The sequence below is a fragment of the Sinocyclocheilus rhinocerous genome, unplaced genomic scaffold (assembly GCF_001515625.1).
Source record: "Sinocyclocheilus rhinocerous isolate Xijiao unplaced genomic scaffold, SAMN03320098_v1.1 scaffold1111, whole genome shotgun sequence".
NCBI classification, from domain to species: Eukaryota; Metazoa; Chordata; class Actinopteri; order Cypriniformes; family Cyprinidae; genus Sinocyclocheilus; species Sinocyclocheilus rhinocerous.
In genome coordinates this window covers 975482-981645 of record NW_015655406.1, presented here as the reverse complement: position 1 = coordinate 981645, position 6164 = coordinate 975482, and positions in this window count along the sequence as shown.

Sequence of the window (6164 nt, the reverse complement as noted above, 5' to 3'; positions counted from 1 at the left end):
CTGTCACATCCGGGACAAAGAGGCAAACAAACAGGTTAACGTAAGGCAGAGAGTTTATTAATAGGAACTGAGGAGGAGCTTCCAACAGAAAAGAGTCAAACGTAGGGATAAATGGAAGCATAGAACACAGTCTTATCTGGGGTCGGCACTCTGGTCCTCCGGCCGAGAACTGAGGAATCCGAGGTTTGGTAGGCAGATCGGGAGGCAAGGAACCCATGCGGAGAAGCTTGTAACCTTGAGACCAGCCGACGAGTGACTGAGGTGAGTGTGTATTTGACTGGTGTGGTATATGGGTGCAGGTGTCCGTGATCAGTAATCAGGTGATTGTGAGCGGGTGTAGGAGGCTGATTCGGCTGGTGAGGCAGGTGTTTCCGTGACAATATGAGGATGGGTGTTGTTATTGTGAACTAAAATTAAAACTATGAAAAATCATCAAAATAAAGCTGAAATAAATAAAGGTTAAGTAAAATATAAATATTAGATGAAAGCTTTGAAAAACTTACATGACAATAGGAAATGTTATACAATTCAGTTATAGAAATTATACAGACACCTTAATGTTTTTTTGTTTTTTTTTGAAGCTTGAAAGTTTTGGACCACATTGAGTTTAATAATACAGACAGAAACTTCTGAGTTCCAACCTGATTTCATAGAAGATGTAACTATTTAACGAGGTGTCAATTTCATATGACGCAAATCATACGATTTTTTAGAAACTATGAAGGTCCACCCCTAAACATAACCATTACTGGAATCATGTAAGTAAATCTTTTTTTGAATTCCAAACCGAATACATTTCTAAACTGAAGTAAATCAAAGCTATTTACACTCTTACAAATAAAGGTGCTTCACGATGCCATAGAAGAACCTTTTTTGTCTAAATGGTTCCATAAAGAACCTTTAACATCTGAAGAACCTTTCTGTTTCACAAAAGGTTCTTTGTGGCGAAATAAGGTTCTTCAGATTACAAAAAGGTAAGAAAGAGATGGTTCTTTAAAGAACCTTTGACTGAATGGTTCTTTGTGGAACCAAAAATGGTTCTTCTATGGCATCGCTTGAAGAACCTTTTGAAGCATCTTTATTTTTAAGCGTGTAGTGCCTTTTGAAGACATGTTCTTATATAATGGTTGCCTTTTCATGTGCAATACAGACGATGTGATATTTATCTGACCTCTTCCTTTTTTCCCTCGAGATGTATTAAACAGTGGTTCAATGTCTTGAATGTACAGTACAGATGAAAGAACATTTTAACTTTATTGTAAAGAGTCCTGGAACTCTAATTTTGAACGGAAGATAATGTATTAATAAATTATTTCATTAAAAACAATTCTTTCAGTACTTTGTCAGCATACTTTGAGTGTGTCTGTAATATATACTGGGATCAAGAAGTAGTAATTAAGTAATTAAATTTCTGTTCATGCCCTGGTTGGATGTGCGACCATGAAACTGGCTTTATATGTATTTATACTGGTATCAACGTCGAAAAATGGCATCAAACAAGGATGAAAATAAATTTGCAATGATTTTGATAAAAATCGGTATTTTAACATAATTACATATAAATTATAATAATAATAGTTTTATCATCATTATGTGGCATTTCATGTATGCAAAACCAAATCCATAAAACAACATCTTTTGTACAACTATTTTATTTTAAAACTACTATATACATACAGCTTGTATTTACTATGCAAATTTAGACTCAAACCAGCTCTCATGAGCTATCCTTCAATCCAATTATTTGTTTTAGGAGAACAAAACATGGTTTCTCCCCTCCAATAATGACATTCTTAAGCACTGTTTGCTCACCCCACCCATAAGTCTGTGGGACTGCAGTCAAGCTGAAATGAGTGGGATGCATTGTACAGGGCCAAGTCAACTGACAAACTTGTGCTGCTTTGACACAATTTGTATTGTATAAAGCGCTATATAAATAAAGGTGACTTGACTTGTCTTAAGTAATGGCTGTGATTGAGGACTGGAGTAATGGCTCTGAAAATTCAGCTTTGCATCACAGGAATAAATTATATTTTAAAATATATTCAAAAAGAAAACAGTTATTTTAAATAATAATATTTCACAATATTGTGATCTATTTGTATTTGTATATTTTGATCTAATAAATGGAGCCTTGGTGAGCATGAGACTTCTTTAAAAAAAAAAAAACATTAAAGATGGTAATGTATTTGTTGCGTTTAGTTCTGATTCCTCATTAGGTCAGTTATTAAATACACGATTTCCTAACCAATAGGAAACTGTGTATTCTCTCTCATGTTTTGTTAACAGTCTACATGGAGAGGAAGTGAGACTGCTGTCATGGTGTGCAGTCGACGACTTGGGGCTAAAAACACAAACAATTGTGGAGATGGTTATTGATTTCAGGAAGAAGAACACCCATCTCCTTCCTCTAGAAAAACTCCATCATCAGGACACAACAACCAGAAATATATCACAACAATTATATATATATATATTTTTTTTTTGCTTACTATTTTACTGTAGTGTTCAATGTATTATTTATCTATTTTTTGTCATTTTTAATTTAATTATTTTTTTTATTATGTATTTATTTTAATTGTATTTTTATTCATCTTTATTTTTATATTTTCATACTGTTTTCTTTAAACATTTCCACTGACCCTCTAGCATTCCCTTGTTCTTTCTTTATTTTAGTTTCATGTATTTTATTAATTATTTTAATATTTTAATTGTTTTTTATTGTAATCAGATTTTTTTATTATTTATTTTTACATTTTTATACTGTTTTCTACTCCAATTTGCTTTATTTATTTGCTTTATTTTTTATTTATTTTAATACATTTTTATTTATTTATTTATTCATTTGTATCCATTTATTTATTTTAATCCTATTTATTTGATTTTACATTTTGTGCAGTTTTTCTCTACACATTTCCACTGACCCTCTAGCACTCCCTTGTGGCCCTCTTACTAAACCGCAAACACACACACACACACCAAACAAACACACCATGAGGCCAAAAGAGTCATTTACTGCAGACACATCTCTTATGACATCCATACAGCAGCTTACAGGAAGTGCAGTGCAACCCAAAATCTGAGTCACTGAGAAATGACAGGAATGTATCTCCAAAGTCTGCGAGAGGAGAGATACTTCCGCTCAACACAGAGCCATAAACATTTGGCACTTCATGAAGAGGATGACTTGTTTGTGTCCTGCTAACAGTCAGTAACTCAATCCGAAAGACACCCATATATTTCCCTTGGGCGTAAATCCACTCAAAGCAATCCACTAGTTTGCTGGTTTAGTCAAATAAGACACTATGCAAATGTTTGTTTTCAGTCTTGCAAACCATTTCAACGTCACTTCTGAATTAATATATGCCTATTCAAGATTTATGATTTTTTTTTAGACATATATGTGCAACAGCATCTTTTCAAAGCAGCCAAGTAACATAATCAGGCATTTTTAAAAACAAGCACTATGTTAATATTTTCACTCAAGCGCACACACCGTGTTTCCAAGGCAATAGCGCCATCTTGTGACGTTACTTTATCAGTAACGTTGCCCAAATATTTAATAGAAATGCATTTTGGCTCTTTCAGGTGCTCTGGTGTTTTGCTGTGACTAAGTGAGTATGTGAGGTATGTGGGGATTTTCCCAGTATAATTACTAGAAATGTATAGGTATAATGTTGAAAAAATGGCGCTTAAATATTTATAACTATATGGAAACAATTAAAGCATTAGGCTGTATTAATATTGTGTATCACCGCACTATTGCGAGTGTGATATTGCTTCCATACAACATGTTCTTGAAAAACGTAATTAATTATAGAGTAACTTACGTTTGAGGTTAAATGGGCCAGTTAGCTCGCGTGTTTCTTGCCCGCCAACTAAAATATTTCCAAAGAAGCTAAAGCATCAAGTCTGAGTATCAGCAAGCAACGCGTAGATGAAAAACGGTCTGGAGTGCAGAATATGAGTGGAGCGGAGCGACAGATTCCCCCTCTCCCGCTCAAAGCGTTCTATAATTACTCCGGTCTTATGTACACTTCCACAACTCTTACCCTGCACATGCAAATCTTTTTGACGTCATTCTACCTTCATATCCTCCTCCTCTTCAGATCCACTCCAGGTTTTTTCATTTCAAACAATCAAACGCTCGGTGGTGTGAGTGGTCTAACCTTTTCGTGCTTCCAACAAAGGCGGCAAGATGTTATTTTGATTATAATAAAATTAATTTGTCTACAAAGGACTGTTATTATCCTTTGAGATGGAATATTTATATATGACATAAATTCCGTATCAATCAAAACCATAAAAAAGTATTATTGCTTTTCTTTTTTACTACCGGTATATTAGAGCCACAAAAAATACTACAAAAAATAGAAAATCACCACAAAAGGTTTATTCAAGGAGGAGATCAAATTCAAACACACAAACACAGACTGCATTTTCAACAGTTAAAAAAAAAAATCCAAGTAATTTGACATCAAATATATTATTTTCCCATTATGCTGTTGTGGCTGTACAATACGTCTCTTTGTTATGTCAACATGGTGTAGCAATATGAAAAACGATTTGGATACACAAGACAGTATATTCAATGAATTAAAATCTGTGATTATTTACTATTAATGGACTACTACTTCAAAATCTTTATTTAGTGTAATACTGGCATCAAAACAATCATAACAATACTACCAGTCATACTCCAGAAAATCTCATTTAAATAGTCAAGATCTGTTTCAAATGCACAGTATATATCACAGCACTCTTTGGACATGGACACAAACTTATGAAGAGTTTAATACTATATTTTAATCTTTAATATTTTAATCCTTATATGGAAATGGATATTGATGAATCATTGTTGAACATATTTAATATCGTAAATACAAATACTGAGACTTTTATCTTGTTCCCAAATTTGTTAATGTAACAAACAGCTTATGTTTCTCTCACAAGCACTTAAAATTTCTCAGAAACATGCAGTTACAATCACTGTTGGAAAGTCAGAATATTCTGCAGTTATTCTGAATAAAATTTACATGATATAAAAATACCTGCCTGAACAACTCACTGTTGATTTAAAATAACTAGCACTTGAATCAACAATTAGTGTCTGAATTTAAATGTCAGGTGAAAGGTCGATATTTATATCTAAACTCTTAAAGAACATAAAAAAAATGAAGATAAAGTCACTCTATCATTAGAGGGAGATGAAGTACATTTTTTGACACAATGAGTGTTTTCTCGGATTTGTATGTTCACACGCACACAAACACAAATTTTGTCATCCATCCCTCAAAATAACAGAGAGATTACCTTTTAGATTTGACAAAATGAGAGCACTATTGAAGGAGCAGCAAAATAACATACCTGCGGATCCCATTTGGTATAACTGACATATCTGTAAATATATGTATATTACATATATACATATAAGAGCCATCGTAATAAATGTAACATCCATCCAAAACGCATATTTCCCAAACACCGTAAGTGCAAACACAATCTTCCAGGCTATGTGTATCTCTTGCCATGTAAACTGATTATGGCTCTTTCAAAACATGGAGTGAGAAACCATATACTATATACAATCAGTAGAAATCATACGGCAACTAATTAACCGGTTAACATGACAGACCAGAACCTGACCAGGGGCTATCTGAAGGCAGGGTTGATCTTTTGTAATGGCAAACCCAGGCTTGGATGAGAGACACTGGTGTAGTGAACAGTGAGAAGGCGGTGGGGTTGTAGGTCAGAGGTGAGACGGGACGGTCTGTAGGGCGTCTTCAGCAGTCCGGAGCACATTTACATTCTAGGAAGAAAAACAGAAAATGACAAACCATTATATTGTTGTGTTTTTTAAAAACTCCCCGTCTTAAAACAACCATTTTTTATTTTTTTTTGAACTGGTACTGGTACTGGTAAAGTTCTTTTTAAACAACACACACACACATATATATAGCATGGAGGTCAAAGGTCATGGGACCAAAGGTGAGGTGATACAAAATGAAAAAAAAAAAAAAAGAATCTGATATCATTAGCTCATTATCTCCATCCTGACACTGCCCTTTGAGTTCAGGTCAAAGTCCATTGACATAAATCACATTATTGCCTTTTCACTGTTATATGCTGCACATCTTGTTTGTCTGTCATATTCGTATTTTTTA